General features: G+C 40.5%; 1 protein-coding gene across 1 annotated transcript in view; it reads right to left on the bottom strand.

Moving 5' to 3' along the window:
* The window catches only part of abat (4-aminobutyrate aminotransferase), a 166,107-nt gene extending 148,668 nt beyond the window's left edge, over positions 1 to 17,439 (bottom strand). Inside the window, exon 1 of the mRNA XM_048609726.1 lies at positions 17,312 to 17,439. The gene's annotated coding sequence lies outside the window, so the exon portion shown is untranslated. The remainder of the gene's footprint in view (positions 1 to 17,311) is intronic.
* Positions 17,440 to 17,969: the final 530 nt, after the last annotated feature.

Here is a 17,969-nt window from a genome sequence, read left to right as displayed (position 1 = left end):
GATAATTCCTCTTGATAGTTTGAGAGTTCCATCAGCTTGTCAGTTTATTGATTTTTTATACACGCTCATGTCAACTCTTGATACTCCTGAAGGGGATCTGACCTCTCACAAACTTGTCCCTTGACGTATTCAGAAGGGTACCTTCCCTCTCCAAAAGTGTGCCATTTCTCTCCAAATACCTCAGGCAGCATTAGGCCTTTTATTAAAGTCTAAAGTATCTAAATTATGGTTTAGAGATCCAGTTTTGAAAACCGGATTTGTTTGAAGGCAGCTGTACATTAACATGTGCAGTTGCCCCCATAAACCACTGCTGTGAAAACAACAAACATATCTCCATCTCCCATCTCTCCACTGCTGTGACTACGGTGGGCACCGAGCACAGGTAAGGCTTCCAAAATTGAGATTCTATTGTCATTTTCACTAAGCTGGAGAATTCCTCCATTTTTACAAAAATTCAGGCCTGAGACTGATAGACATTTGTTAGGAAAGATATCACGGGACATGAAGCAAAGCTGAGTGACACATCGCCTCAATCTAATTGAATGAAAGAACAAGCTAGTAAAGCTGAACAGCCTGCCTCTATTCCTAGACAGACATATGTAATGGGATGAATCCAAGTCAAATTATGCAACCAATAACATTGTCCATAACCAAAAATTCCTGTGCTATTCCGTATTACACTCTCAATTTCACACTGAACTCCGTTACTGAGAAGAATTACATATCAATCTCTGCACTCACATCAAGATGAAACAACAAACATATAACTGGACCAAGCTGAAGACGACATAATCAGGGAAAAATATCTGGACACCATAAAGATATTTAAAAGGGGAGCACAACTTTATTTAGGCTAAGTATATTCACGGAAAAATAACAAAGGGACTTGTCTGAACATGTATAGATGGGGTCTTCCCAAAGTGAGCTGGGAAAAAGAATGTCGTAAATAGATCTGTAGATCAGATGGGAATTGCCAGGTCTTCTTTAGGGAAACGCAGACCTTGAGATTTGATTGAGTCCTTTAAGTAATGAATGGATGAGATTTGGTTTAGGTTTGTAGGCTATTTTAATTACACAGGTAGGGAGGACTGTGGATCATGCCTGTAAATTACATAAACAAAAAGCTAATTACAATGCCAAGAGGTTTCTTTTTTCATGGAGTTGCAAACCTTTGAAACGAGTTATAATGACATTCAGTAACTTGCAAGTTCACATTTAGTGCTCTAAAACAGGTGGATGGTTTCCTAACTGTGGCTGGTATTATAGCAAGATAGGATGGATGCTGGGTGATTGATGTATCCTCTTTTTAACCGACAGAGGTCTGACGCCTTTCCATTTATTGGCAATTACATTAACAATTAGCTCATTGACAGATTATCAACCAGGAGTGAAGCTTTTCCATGCTTTAATTGCAAGTTATGTAGTTTACATACATACACAAATATTGGTATGGGGTGGCTGGTGGGGGAAATGTATATTTTTATCATTATGGTTTCTTGAAAGTCTTTTGGGGGTCAGAGAGGTTCTCAGATTTGCTTTCTTTGAATTGGGGAACCAAGGGCTTTCTCTTCCACCATTATTTTGTCTCTTGACAAGGAAGCCTTGGCCAGTCTACGCTTGGCTACAATGTCCAACCCAGATCAGGACAGACCTGCCCACTGACTATCCCATGCATCCTGAGCTGTGACCTCCTGCAACAAATATTTGCACAGGACCGCCAGCCTGACTGTCAATTGGCCAGGTTTCTTGTGTGAACTTGCAGTTAATTTTCTAGGCTCAGCTGTGAAGATGCATGGGCCTCTGCATCCCCCAGCTTGTCATGTTTGTCGCCTGCCACCCAGCTCCTTTGCACCCCTATTAGTATTAGTAATTAGGGTAACCAGCTAAATATTCTAGCAAATCAGTTAAATTTAAAAATTAAACTTTTGCATGATTACAAGCCTACAAATCATATTCCTTATTAACCTAGGGGGATGTATGAAAAACTGCTTTGTATGCTTATGACAAATTAGAAAAGACCATCATGTCAAAAAAGATACATATGTTTCTGCATAAGTGCATTATTCAGCACATTTTTAAGATCAGTGGATTTTTAAGATCAGTGCGCACATTCTTAAGTGCAATGTGGCTTGACAAGTGATTAGCATCTCTGTTTCTGCAGTATTTTTTGTTTCTTACTTGCTACAACTTATTCCTCAAATCACAGTTTCACGATAAGGAAACATACTTCAACGAGGTTGGATATATCAATTTGAGAAACAGAATGCCAATCCTCTCTATGCATCAACACTGATGCATCAGCATCATTTTTTCTCATGTGAATAATGCACACATCAGATCCAAGATAAAAGGTTCCTTTACAGTGCCTCAAAATACTCTAAATTAACACACACCAATAATATTAAAGAGCGCTGTTTCACTCTCAAAAGCAGGTATCAATGAAGACATGGTAACCGGGAAACAAATCACACGTTATTGTGCCACAGCTTTTTTGTCCTCTCACCACTGAATTGGATTCAAACTGACCAAAGCTGGAAAAATTCTCGCAGCAGGAAAAAGGCTTTTTTAAAACTTTCTCAATGCCCACCAAGATGAGAACCAGTTGTACAAGAGGAGAATCTTCAAAACGGGTCCACCACTGCATTGTCACTACCACTATAATGCAAAAATAGACATATCCCAATAATGAATTCAAAAATATATCACATGCATTCCGTGCAAAATGCGTGAGCTGTGTCTATCAAGAAAGAATTGATGAAATATTAGTGCCCACAGGAAGCAGTATTTGGTAAAAAATTAAGAGTGTGCTAATGCAATGTGCATTATTAGGCAATACACATTTACTATTATAAAACTGCATATCCTTTAATTTATTACAGTTAATGGTACTGCAGATCTATGTATATATTAAAGGTTGGTTTTTAGCACCCAAATATCAGAGTTACAAGACAATCCAGCAAATTTGAGTGATTTATCAGCTGCAACCTAATCCTGCCAAGGTATTCCAATCTGGAATATTTTCTGGGGCTGAATGAATAAACTTAGGCCATATTTTCTTATATACTTTTGAGATACAATCATGCACATTATAATATTAGTGGCATAGCAAGAACTGCAAATGCTGGAGTCAGAGATAACACAGTGTGGAGGTGGAGGAACACAGCAGGCCAGCCAGCACCAGAGGAGCACGAAAGTTGACATTTCGGGTCGGGATATCTTTCTGAAGAAGGGTCCCAGCCCGAAACATCAACTTTCCTGTTCTTCGGATGCTGCCTGGCCTGCTGTGTTCCTCCGGCTCCACATTTTGTTATCTCATAATATTAGTGGCAGTTTTTTAAATTGATTCATGGGATGTGGGCGTCACTGGCCAGGCCAACATTTATTGCCCATCCCTAATTGTCCAGAGTGGGGTTTAGAGTCAACCACATTACTGTGGGTCTGGAGTCGCATGTAGGCCAGACCAGGTAAAGATGGCAGTTTCCTTCCCTAAATGAATCAGATGGTTTTTTTTCCCATTACAATTTATTCATAGTTATTATTAGACTCTTAATTCTACATGTTTTTTCTATTGAATTCAAATTCCACCATCTGCTGTGGCAGGATTCAAACCGAGGTCTCCAGAATGTTATTTGGGTCTCTGGACTAACAGTACAGCGATAATACCACTAGGTCATCGCCTGCCCCTTGTTGGGACCATGAACCTGAATCTTCTAGCCCTCAGCTAGGGATACTACCACTTACCACAAGAGCCCAAACAATACTGTTAAACAACCTGTTCAGAGGTGTATCTGGTACAGATGGGACTTGAGCAGTTGCCAATGTGCAGGGTAGCTTTCACAGCAATTCACCTGTGATTGATCTCAGAGTCTACCTCACAGCAATTAGCTTCTAATGAGTCTCAGGATGTTTAATTACAACAAATGTACCATGTTGCCTTGGGTATGCAAGCACAGAGAGTTCCATCTTGCCAGCGGAAGAATAATATCGTGAGTGACATGACATAATGTTTCTCTGCTTGTAAAAAAATACAGTAACCAAATGGTTTACCTAATGCGATTAAAGAAATTCTCTCACTGACCTGGTCAGAGATGTTATTATGTATGTAGTAACACTACCTCCACACCACAAGACCTATGATTAATGTTATTCAAATCCTTAGTCTCGATTGTACCTATGATAATGAAATAAGTAGGTTAGGTGATTACCTCATGATCTTTCAAAACTCTCAATTAGGAATTGTCCCATTTGATTTGGGAAGAGTATCACTCTATTATTTAAGAAGGGTAACAGGGGTAAACTAGGATTAGACTATTAATATAACATACATTTGGAAATTATGTATGGAATCTGTTAATGGAGTGTCTTCTGGCATAAGTGGTAGCGTTCCTTTGGTTTGAGTCCTACCTGCTCCATAAATGTCACATGTCTGAACAGGTTAATTTAAAAAGAAACTAAAATCTGTTAATGTCTACCATGGCTGTTTAACTTGTTAACTTAACTTGTTAAGTTTTATTTTAAAAGAATACAATTCCTTATTAAGGACAGAGTCACTGACCATTTGAATAAATATAAGCTGATCAGAGATTCAGAAGGAATTTAAAAGGATAAATTTTGTTCAATGAACATGGTTGAATTTTTTCAGTAATTAATTAATGTGGTAGATAAAGTAGTGTTTATGGATGTTATTTATATGAACATTGAGAAGGCAATCAACAAAATTATACATAAGAAATGCTTAACAAAAAGTGAAATGGCTTGCTATAAATGATAACTTATTGGTTTAAATAAAAGCAAAATATTGCAGATGCTGAAAATCTGAAATAGAAATAGAAATTGCTGAAGAAACTCAGCAGGTCTGGCAGCATCTGTAGAGTGAGAAACAGAGTTAACGTTTTGAGTCTGGTATGATTTCTTCATGTTCTGAAGAAATCATAAACAGTTGCCAATCTGTAGGTTCATCTGAGGATGATTTCAGGATATGCACAGGATGGTTAGTTACAGCAATTGTATCATGTTGCCTTGGATATGCAAACACAGAGATAGTTCTGCCTTGGCCAGAGAATAATATCGTGAATGACATTCTGAAGTACACGATGAAGAGTAGTTTTGGACTTGAAATATTAACTCAGTTTCTCTCCCCAAAGATGGTGCCACATCTGCTCAATTTCTCCAGCACTTTCTGTTTTTACAACTTATTGGCTTGGTTGGGTAACTGGCTGGGAGGAAGGAGTCAGCGATTAAACATAACGGCTATGTGCTCAAATAATTAGATGTGACTCAGTGCATTTCCAAGGGGTCCACGCTGGGACCTTAGCTTTCTACTGCATTTATTATTGAATTGGATTAATGAAGTAAGTTGGTGTAACCATAAATATTATAGAAGGGATCAGAATGTTGAAGAAGCAGATTGCTAGATTAGGTCACCTGGCCAAATTGCTATAGGTGGGAGTTCAATATAGGAATGTGAGGCTTTGGATCAGAGAAAGTTAAATCAGAGCAATTTCTAATTGTTGAGAAGCTGGGAACTGTGGACGAGCAGAGGGAATTTAAGGTCCAAGTATGAACAGGCACAAAAATAATATAAAAGATGAATAGAATGTTAGCATTAGTCTCAAGAGGCTGGACATTATGTACAGAGCTCTGGTCAAGACTTAGCAACTCACTTCAGGAAGAATGCATTACCTTTGGTATAGGTGCTATGCATATTCACCAGAATGACAGCTATGCTAAAAGGGTTACATTACAAAAGCAGGTTGCGTAAATTTGGTTTGCATTTCCTTCAATACAGAAGTTTAAGTGGAGTTCTCTGGTGAGGGAATCCAGAACAAAGAAATAAACTTTAAAATTAGAGGTTAAGTCAGATAAAAGAAAGTCCTTTTTCACGTAAACTGAGGTTCCCGGCCAACTAGACAAGAGTTGTTTCACATATTCTCTTCTTATGCTCCTTACCATGACCAATGCCAAGGAAGATCTTATTAGTGATGATAGAATATTTATAAATTGCCAAAATGTATGCCAAATGACTGGCAAACTGCTACAAAACACCCCTTTCCTTAGGTATCAAACCATATATGCTACAACTTAAATATTGTACTGCTTTATACCAAATGTAACATTATAGAATTCAAAACTAGAGCAGAACAATGCATATTTTGATTCAGTTTTCTTAACAAAAAACTCAAACTGGCTCTCCCCCCTCACCTGATAGATTTTCTGTAATACAAAAAATGGAAATCTTCATCCTTTAACTGGTGCTTGGAGGAATGAGAGAGAAACTGACATAATCACTAATGCATCACCATGGTGACCACGGCACAGAGGAAAAGTAATATACCATAAAGGCAAAAGACTCAGTTTGACGTGGTGACTCTTGACAAGGTCATTCTATGATTTCCATGGTAACAAAAACATTATGGAAAAACCCAAAGAAAAATCTACAGGCATCAGAATTGGAATTATAACAATACTTTGTTCAATGTGCAAATTATTTAATCCTTTGGGGAAAAAACAAAACACTATGAAAGAGTGCATTCGGCATCAGGATTCTCTCAAATATCCTCACTTGCTGAACACAATTGTTATTATTCTGAATATAGTTTGCAAAATAATATCACTTAAAGATACATTACGCTATCCCAGGCACTGGATTACATATTTTACTTTAATCCTGTTGTTAGATTGAGACATGTTGTTCAATTTAAATCTTTCAAATAATGAATTAAAGATTTGAATAACTGCAAATTTGGTTTTGAAAACTGTAAACGTCTGTAGGTTCCTAACCTTACTCTCACATTTATTATTGCCCCTATATATATTCATCCTTATTCATATCCTCTGCAGGCAATAGAAAACTATCCAGGCATTGCGCCTTTTTAAAAATTAAACAAAAGAATGGAAACAATTATTCCCTGGTACATTCTCTAACATAACAGCTCCATTACTCAGAGTCAACGTGCCAGGCTATAACCACCCTTTTCTCATGCAGTATTTCTTTTTGAAATCTGGCATTCTTGCATCTGTCCTGATGGGAGCAAAATAAAATTCTTCGATCGGATTTTATTTTGACTGCAATACTCAAGTTCTGTAATACCATAAGACTATGAGATGAATTGATGGAAAAGCAGCATTTGATGTGCCATATCATTTGAGCTTTAGCATTTTTGGATAGACTGAAGTTTTCTGCAGGTGGAAAACAAGTGGTTGGACATAAATGTATCAGAATAGCTGAGGCTGGAACTAATAAATGCTTAGATTGTTTTGATTGGCTGAAATAGGGACACAAGCAAGCAATGTCACAGAGGGATATTAGACCATTTATGTTAGGATGAGGATACGTGGTTGGAAGTCAGTTTAGGCATAACAAACAAGTTAGCCATTCTGAGGAAGAGGATGGAATTGACAGGAAGGATATGGAATTTATTATGGTGACTTGTAATGAAGGTAATGTTCAGCTGGATGAAACTGCAGCTCATCTGAGGCTGGATGCCAAGTTTAGGAAATTATACATGATTTTGTTGCAGCTTCTAACTCAATAATGTTACCTATAACACAACCTAACATAAATTGTCCAGTATTTTGCAAAGTAAATGTCATTCACACAGAGCTCTTCTGTGGCTTCATTTGGAACTTATGCCTTGAGCTTAGCTAAGAACATTGTGTTGAGCTATGGCCTCTTGGACATTATCAAAGTTTATGCTCATTTTGAAAACCCAGCACAGCCATTCTATAACAGCCTACTGAAAATTGCAGATTCCTTAATTGGATACAATGACAAAGATTTTCTCAAGTCAAAGCACACAATGTGACAGAAAACACAGCAGCATACCTACCAAGCAGACGCTGGAGATAAACACTGAAGCTTCCTTTATTCGCTAGTTATAACATGAACATTTCCAAGTATTGTGGTTTTGCAAAGATGAGATTGTAACAGGCCACGCAAGCAAAAAAAATACAGTTAAGCTATTAACATGGAATTTGATGTTCACCTTGTAGGCTCCTGCTCCTGAAGCAGCGCTCTGAAAAATGCCCTACAGGGATGTTAAAACAGATAACTAAATCAGGTGGCACAATTGAAACCCAGCTGGAAGCTAAATGAGTCTCAAAAATTGCCAGAGCAGAATTTCAATACTGTTCTGAAACACAATTATTCATTCATATCATGCATATACTGTGGTCAGATTATTCTAATCAGAGCATGGAAATTGTAACTGGCATTTTGGCAGTGTCATTTTCATCGTCCTACACAAGCTAGAGTTGTGGTGCATCATTATCAATCCAAACTATGTCAACGAACAGCTTTCTTGCTGGGATTTGAGCCTTTTACCTCCTCTCTAGATCAGAAACCATGACATTATTGTAGCACCCATATCAAAACCATCAATAAAGCCTGTACATGAGGGATATTTTAAATATGAAGACCTCAAAATGAAATGTGGAATAGTTTAACTTAAATAAATGTGCAACAGTTCTTGATTTCGCATTCATGCTGCCTCCTGCAATGTCTAAATTGATGAAGCATGTTCTGTAGCAAGTGCAAAAGCTTGGTTGTTGCGCATAGAATTTTTTAAAATGTGAAGACACATTTTCTTATGTGTTTAATGTATGTTGAATCAGGATACAGGAGCAGAAACACCACAGTCCAGGAGTTAAGATTCTGACAGGAGAGTCATCCCTGTAGTGCATTGACATTTGAAAGTCAAAGTGATATTTAGAAAGGGCTTCACATTGGATTATCCAGTTATAATGCTTTATTTCATTTTCCAAGGGCTAATGGAAAATTAAAAATGTTTTGTCCTGCAACATTTTGCATATGTTTGACTATTAATATTGGGGAATCTGGGCCTCTTTTTAACTAGCTCGTGTCACATAGAATTGTTGAAATTAGGGGATAGGTCACATTTTCATCTTCAGATAATAACAATTATTATCTATAGATATCAACAGTTATAATTAAATTTTTGGAGCTGCTTTTGCTGCCACCACATCTGCAGGGAGTGCACTCATGTGCCATGCATTCTCTGTGCCTGTGTCATCACTGTCAGTGATACCACAGACAGTTTCCTGCATCAAAGAACACTGAAATTTTATTAACTGTACCGCAGAAAGCAGAGTTTTTAAAGAAAAAGAAAATAAGATGTAATTAGGTACAAGCTTTGTTTATTGAAATGTTCAGATCACATGTATAGTGGGCCTGCAAGGTAAGTGTCGAGGGAAGCACTGTGGGTTTGATGAGTGTGGCAGCAAACAGCCATCAAGGGAATCATGAGGAGGCAGCAACTACTGCCCACCGAAGCAGCGTGGCAGGATGGCGAGCTGGGAAGCAAGCACTGTGTCAAGGCAATCAGCAAGCAGTACATTGCCTGAAGTGGCAAGAGGAGCAGCGAGTGAGGCATGAGGGGGCTGGTGAAGGGAATGATAAGTGAGTTGGTGAGGGAGGGCAAGGTGGGCTGTGAGTGGGGCAAGCAAGTAGATGGAAGCAATAACAGGTACACCATGATGACATTAGCTGCAGCACCTACACGTGGATTGGGTACAGACTCCTTAATCCAAGCCCGCACTCGACAGCAGCAGGATAAGCTTGGCAATTTTACTACTGGCAGTTGAACTGGCCTTTTCCCTTGCTGCTTTGCTCACCGCCTCACTTAGTGCTTCCCTCAACGATTCGCTCACTGGCCTGTTTGTTCATATACACAAGACCTGGATGGTGTCGGTGTGACCGAACCTTCTTGATCCAGTGTGGTGCCCGGAGATACAGGAAATTTTTAAAATATACACCAGTGTGCTATTGAGTCATCAAGACCAATTAGATCCTACATTTGGTTCTTGCACAGTACTGTGATAGTCGATCCAGGCCAAAACTGCAATGAAACTATTAAAATTAGCCTCCATTACTGTTGGTCTAGATTAATCAGGGCTCCTTCTCTGTGAGTATACTGGAAAGTGGGGTTTTACCAGCCCTCTGTAGATGGCCTGGGAGACTGACAGGCCATAAAATGGTGAGGGAAGGCCAAAAGAAAACTGTGGGGAAGGCCCTTCATCTTCCTGCCACCATGGCAATTTTCAGCAGCTGGCTGTCTTGCCTGGAAGCTAACTGAATAATTTAAGTGCCCAATTAACAGCCTCCTCCCATCTCCAGTAACATTCTGCTCGAGGTGAATGGGCTCTCTACTGCATGGGAGAGCAGCTGGTGATCCATAGTAGTCTTCCTGCTGGAGCAAAAGTGGAGAGGGCGTCTCTAATCAGGCAGTCTGAGTCCATGGAGGGGCTTCCCTTCACCCCACCCTAACCAAACCTAACCCTCTCACCCTGATCTACCTGACTTACTCTACTTACTGTAATGGAAGACCATCCTGCAGCCGTAGCATTCTCTGTGCTAAGCACAATCCCAACAAGGGCCTCCACTTCCGTGAAACTACTGAGATTACTGAGCTGCCGGATATCCAACTGGTTTCTGTCCCAGTGATAGGGCATCTGCCATGCTAACAAAATTCTGTTTTAGTTGTGTTAATATCAGCCATGTCTTGGGAAATCTGAGCCTCAAGTGGGAGCCATGTTTCACATATCTGCCGTTCAGTAAAGACATTCTCACTGAAATTTTCCATGTGTTGCAGCCACACTATAACTTCAGGTTAAAATAAGAACATCATTACCAGTGGCTTTAACTGGCTTTTATGTATCTACTCGACTAGATTTTTTTTACAAAATCTTGCAGATCTCTCTCTTTTCTTGCAGATCTCTACTCACCAAGTCCTTCTAATTAAAGTAGAAAAAAAAACTACATTTCTCCCATAGAAGAAACAAGTTGGAGAGATCCTGTGGCTTCCTAATGGCTTAAGATGTAACATCACTCTGTTGGCACTGTTTGACAACTCTGCTAAACTGAAGCCAAAAGTGATTCCACACCCTCAACATCCAGCTGATGTGTGACCACTGGCAATGAATTATGCACGTCAATGCCTAATATCCTGGCAACAATCACGATGTCTTAATTTTGTGGCAGTGCATTGTGTACTTCAAATATTGTGGAAAACCAAAGAGAAGTTACTGGCCAAAGAGAACCATCCACTGAAATAGCTGATGAATTCTGTGAGGGACCCATGCACATCGGCAAAACATGCAGCGAATGCAAGATGTGCTACCACAGGGATTGTGATGGGACATACGAATGGTGGGTCACGTGGGATGCTGTGGAGGGGCGCAGCATCATGGGTAGGGCAAGTATCAAGATTCACAGTGGTTTGTTACATGCTGCATGGACTGATAACAAGAAGAAAAAGCCGATTGGTTATAAGGCAAGAGCATGAGGAAGAGGAGATAGAGGTAAAGAGGGGAAAAGGAAAGAAGGAGGCAACAAAGTCACCCCCTTCTGGCCTGTGAAAAACCCATCAAGGTGCAATCCCAGTAAATACAATCCAATTCCTGACATATACCTTCCCTCTATCACTAACGACTTCAGCATTAGCTTGACAACAATGTAAAACTAAAAGCCACCACAAAATAAGTTTTTTTTTTGAATTAATCATATAATATTGCATTTTAAAAACACAAAAATCAGCTAACCCTGCTGTCCTTGTTTCTAGATGGTTGATAATTTTCCACCAACCCTCTTTTGCAGATATTTTTAATCAAATTGTTCAGTCATGTTGTGACACACCTCTAGGGCAGGTTGGACTGAGCCCAGACCTGCTAGCTCAGAGTTAAAGGCACTATCACTGTGCCACAAGAGCCCTTAAAACCTACTACATGTTATATTCCCAGGCTGTGTCTTGTACAAGTACTAACCAGACTGAAGACTGTTCGGCTTCCAAGCTCAGTAGGATCTTAGCCCAATCTTCATTTTTAGGTATTTTCTATTCAACCTATTCAGAAATGTTATTTCATAGTTCTGGAGTAGGTGTGACTTGAACCCAGGCCTTCTGGCTCAGAGATAGAGACATTACCATTGTATAATAAGAAGCCTTTCAATCCTCCTTTTTATGCTGAGCTTAAGGCCCTGTCTAATTATCAACGTGGAAAATGGACCAGTGGTGAATCTTAACAGGAACTTGTTTTACACAACAAGAGGCAGTTTATTGCAAAATAGCAATGGATACAAGTTACCTTGACTAGTTAGAGATAATTACTTAAGACTATCAGATGACAGATATGTCACTTCTGATACCATCAGGAGCTTGTGCAAGACTGCCTGATTCTTCATTCAAGCCGGATTGGGTGAAGTTTAATAAAATTTCCAACATTGACCCTTTCAGAAGCAATACCTTATACAACACACTCCTGTGCATTCCCTTTGTAGCTGTCTTAATGTCCTACATAATGCTACCTCAGTACTGGACCATGACTGAAAGCTGTTGACTTTCAGTGGGGACACTGTAGATAGCCTTGCATGATGATATTATCAAGCTGGAGAGGGTTCAGAAGAGATGTACCAGCATGTTGCTGGGCATGGAAGGTTATAAAGAAAGGCTGGATAGGCTAGGAGTTTTTCCACTGAAGCGTAGGAGGTTGAGAGGTGACCTTATGGAAGTTTATAAAATAATGAGAGGAATAGATAGAGTTAATGGTAGTTGTCTTTTCCTTAGGATTTCAAGACCAGGCGGCACATTTTTAAGGTGAGAGGAGAGTTAAAAAAGACATGGGGGCAAGTTTTTTACACAGAAGGTGGTCTGCGTGTGGAATGAACTTGCTGAGGAAGTGGTGGGTGCGGGTACAATCATAACGTTTAAAAGACATTTGGATAAGTAAGCAAATTGGAAAGGTTTGGAGGGATATAGGCCAGGAGCAAGCAAGTGGGACTAGGTTAGTTTGGGATTATGTTCAGTGTGGACTGGTTGGACCGAAGGGTCTGTTTACATGCTGCATGACTCTATGACTCTATGACATTGATCAACTCTGGCCCTGCTGTGCCTGACTGCAGACTGCACTATCTGGGATGGGTAGCGGGAATTAATGATTTACTGCTGTCTTCCTGAGAGAGGGCAACATGAAAGAACTCTATTGAGCCACTGCTATTCCAAAGAAGTAGCTCTTTAACCATCATATTGATCTCTTGGGGGACAGAATGGTGGGCTATTCTACAGCTCCTTTGCTCACAGTGATCATCTGAGCATCCCCTGCAATACTCAGTCTCTAGGTGTTGCTTTTGCCACAACGCACGCTGTGACATTGACCAGCAGATGTTACATTACAATTGGTTTAATTGGTCTTCATTATCATGCTGAAAAAGGATGGTCCCCAAAGCCTTGCACAATGTTGGTGCTGAACTTCTCCTTTATCTGTGACGTTGGCACAGGCTTTCTGGCATGTCTGACACTTCACCAAGCATTTTACAATGTATATTCATCAGCCTTCTTTTGCATACTTCCACATCAGAATTCATATCTGTGTGGTCTACAGGGCATCCCATTTCCAAGTTCTCTCCCTTTGACAAGCCGATACCTGCATTATCTTCTGTCACCTACCCAACTGCAGTGCACTCATTATTAACAGGTGCGACATGCAGATTCTAACTCTAGTCCATTCCCTAAGAAGCACAGTGTCAGTATCTGAACTGATGGCTTTGAGTGTGAACTAAAGTGCTGGTAGTGTGCATTCATTGTTACTCTTCTTAATGTTACTTCACTGCCTGAAGGGATTGAACCTTTTGGGTATTAGAAAGGAAAAAAATACAAGGTTTAGACAGGTGGTCTAGACAGGTTTGGGAGGGTGGGCTGGCAAGGACAAGGTTTAACCTGTAGAAGAGGCATGATTGTACCATCAGCATCTTGTAAATCAGAAGAGAGTGTGGGATAAAAATCATATTGATCTCTTGGAGGACAGATTGATCCTGATCTTACTAATGCACATTGCAACAATGGCTATAAATATTTCCTCCATTGGGATGAGGACAAGGAGGCATGCTTGTCCCTTTCCAGAGAGCTCTTGCTGCCTTATTTTGGTACCTTCTCCTGGAAGAGAAGGGGAATTGTGCCAATGAACGTGTTGCAATATGTTTGGCTGGTGATGGCTGAACAGCTGGCAATGCACTTAGCCTGTGAGTGTAGCTTGTACTAATGCTAAATGTATGTGTGCTAGCTGCTGCATATCTTGGAAGATTGTGATGCTGGAAAAGATTACAGAGGCAGGGAAGGGCAAGGCTACAGAGGGATCTGAAAACAAAAAGTTAAGAATTTCAAAATCAAGACATTGCTTTATTAGAAGTAAATGAAGATCAATAAACGCAGCAGTGATATGGCAACAGGATTTGCCTTGAGTTAAGGAAAGGGCAGCTGGGTTTTGGATGACTTCACGTTTACACGGGGTAATGTGGAAGACCAACCAACAGTGTGTTTCAGTAATCAAGTCTAGAGGTGACACAACTGTAGATGAGGTTCTTAGGAGCAGATGAGTGAGACAAGGGAGAAGTTGAGTGATCTGATGGAGGTGGGAAAAGATGGTTTTGAGAGCTGGTATATATGAGTTTAGGCATTCATCACAGGATCAAATATGACACACAGTTCTGAACAGACTGACGTGATCTCGGACATTGTCAGTGACTGGGATGGAACTTGTATCTAGGAATTGGAGTTTGGAGCAGGAACCAAACACAATGACTTCAACTTTCCCAATATTTAATTGAAAGAAATTTCTTCTTATCCAGAGATAGCAGGAACTGCAGATGCTGGAGAATCTGAGATAACAAGGTGCAGAGCTGGATGAACACAGCAGGCCAAGCAGCATCAGAGGAGCAGGAAAGCTGACGTTTCGGGCCTAGACCCTTCTGTGTTCATCCAGCTCTGCACCTTGTTATCTCTCTTCTTATCCAGTTCTGGATGTCAGATAAGCAGACTGATAATTTTACAACAGCAGAGGAGTCCAGGGGTAGTGATAAGGCAGGGTTGGGCATTGTCAGTGAAAAAGTAGTCACCATAGTCCCAGAGTGCTGCTGTCTCATTAGAGAGATGAATGGTTATGGTTTAACCTTAGGGGAGAGGTTGAAAAGGACAGCTCTTCATGGTAACCTCAGCCAGTGCTGGAATTGAACCCATACCATTGGCATCACTTTGCATTGACAAACCAGCTATTCAGCCAAATAAGCTAACCAACCCATGTAAAAGCAAACTTGTGCCTTTGCATGAATTTAGCTAAAGGTAGCATGTAGACAGGATATTGCTGGGAACGGAGGGTATAAGTTATAAAAATAGCCTGGATAAACTGGGACTCTTTTCATTGGAGGTTGAGGGGTGATCTTATTGAGGTTTATAATATCATGAGGAGTGTAGATAAGGTGAATAGCAAGTGTCTTTTTTCTAGGGTGGGGAAGTTCAAAACTAGAGGGGATATTTCGAAGGAGAGATGAGAAAGATTTAAAAAGGACATGAGTGGCATCTCTTTTACACAGAGAGTGGTTTGTATGTGGAATGAACTGCCAGAGGATGCAGGTACAGTTACAACATTTAAAATACATTTTGGATAAGTACATGAAAGGTCTGGAGGGATATGGGCCACACGCAGGAAAGTGGGACTAGTTTTGTTTGGGAATATGGTCAGCGTGGACTAGTTGATGGAAGGTTCTGTTTCCATGCTGTGTGACTTGATGACTCTATGAGATTATGTGGGAGCCAAACAGACCCCAGAGTTAAATGGTATGGAAGCAGGAAAACAAGCCAATTGAAGGTTTCTGAAAATAAAACTCTAACTCTTAATATATGAGCAACCACATCTGGATAAGGTAATATTTATAGATTGTGGCAGTTAGAAGGCAAGTGGGAAAAACATTGGGATAGTTGAGTGTGTAGTGATAAAGGCATGGATAAATGTTTTTGCAGCAGATGAGGAAGATAACATTACAAAGGTGGAATTAATAGTTTTTCTTTATTTAACCTATTTTTCTAATCAGCCTGTTCAGAGATGTACCTCTTGAGCAGGTGGGACTTGAACCCAGGCCTCTTGGTCCAAGTGTAGGGACATCATTACTGCACAACAAGAGGACCCACATTTTTCCCAGTGCTAGAGGAGGAAGAATGGTCTTTGCTTAGCCACATAAACAGTTTAATTGACTGCCCGTTGAATGGAGACATGCAGCTACAGGGCTTCTCCTTCCACCATTGAGAATATCTCACAGCAGCAGGAAGGCACCAAATATCTATCCCAATGTCATTTTATAAAGTTTTCCCCTCCCAGCCCATCTTGAAAGGGCTGCTAAAAAATTCAGTTCACTGTTTCTGAGGAAGAAAAGAAGATTAGATTGACTGTTGGCAAGGAGAGTGGATGGATGTGTTTTTGACGAGGGTGAAATGATTGAGATTTTGAAAGGGAGGAGATCAGTTATAATGTGAACCCACATTGTATCCATCTCTCACTCTTACTTAGATATTGTGCTGTAGGATCTGAGAGTCTGCAAACTCTCTAATTAAGTTGGCTTGGATGGATGCGACCAAGGAAGACTGGGGTGAAGAAGTGGTTCTGATGGACAAGATTTGGAATTGGAGAAGATAGGAGCAAAAAGAGGAAAAAAAATTAAGTCTTCTTTATGTACAAAGTGGGGTCCAGACATGCTAAGAAAAACAAGGTCTGGAGGGATATGGGCCAGACTACAACTTTTGGTCAAGGGTAGCTCCACACACCAGAAGGCAAGCAATTCGTCCTTTTGAAGGAAGAATTAGTTGCACCCTCCTATCTCCATGGAGGTTTTATCTGATGTTTTGATGTTTTAGCCTTGTAAGCAATCTCAAGAAGGCTGGACACTTGGCACTTTGCACGAAGACTTGGACAGCTCGAACTTTAGTGTAACAGTGCTCTGGCGAGCATTTCCATGAAGCCTGAGATATATGTTTGGTAGAACACTTAAAACAAACAATCCTGTGCATAAATCAAGTCTCTTTAAAGCGTATGTTAGCACATGAACACTGAAGATTGCCTAGATCTGATCAGGACTATACTAATTCAACATGTTTGGCCCGAGGAAACGTATTAAATGGCTTCATCAGTAGCTAGCAGCAATTTCAATTCATCAGAGGAGCTTAGCCAGAATTCTCCGTTCACTCTAACAACAAAAATTGAAACCAAACTGATGTGCTGAGGGGACAGGTCTCACAGTCCGCCCCTTTCCCAGGCACGGCAACCACCATCAGCCGGATCCTGCTGGATGGAGAGGGATGAAGCCTAAACCCGCGCCGGGATCAGGCTCCCCCCAAAATAAAGAAGAAAAGATCAGCATCAATAATCAGCTCCCGGCTGACGGTTGTTAGCCGCTGCCGCTTCTTGCGTGAACACGATCTCTGCATACGAAACGAGGAAAAGATTTCCAGCAGCATAGAAAGCAGGCAGCGCTTACCTTGTCGAAGTGTCTCTCAGACGTGAATCAGCAGCACTTGCTGCTAAAGGGGCGAAAGTGCGAGGTGTGAGACAGCATTTATTGTAAGCAGCGCCTTTTAATGATTAGCTTCCAGTCCCAGCACAAATTCAATCGACTGTCAAACTACGAACTGGGCGGAAGAATAGCCTAGCCAATGAGGTCCCAGCCCTGCAGTGACTGACAAACAACCCACTGTCACTTCACTGCTCCTCTAACAAATAGCCTGCTGTGTCTCCCCGGTCCGACAATGCAGGTTCGACATAAAATGGTCTTCAGCATATTTCTCTTTATCAGCCTTCGGTCCATATCAGTTACAAAATAAGATGATGCAGGAAGCTGAATGTTGCCTTAACAGTAGAGCAAGATTGTTTACAACTATCAAGGATTTTCACATCCCAATGCATCAAAAATACAATCAATGCAATTATCTCTCCGTACAAAACATGGCAAGCTGCAATAAACTGCTTCCTTTCCTCTCGAAAATGTTTGTCATCACAATTTACAAGACTCATCATATTTGTGGGAATATTGCCACGCTTTTACCTTTCTACAAGGATTACCCTGTGAAAAGAAATAAACTTGCATGGTTCATTTTTAGCTTTTGGCAAAGTCCATGATGCAGCAAATACTGGCCTGT

Source organism: Rhincodon typus, chromosome 21, assembly GCF_021869965.1.
Source record: "Rhincodon typus isolate 14 chromosome 21, sRhiTyp1.1, whole genome shotgun sequence".
Taxonomy (NCBI): Eukaryota; Metazoa; Chordata; class Chondrichthyes; order Orectolobiformes; family Rhincodontidae; genus Rhincodon; species Rhincodon typus.
Note: the sequence above shows the minus strand (reverse complement) of the source record. Positions and strands in the feature narration are given on the sequence as shown.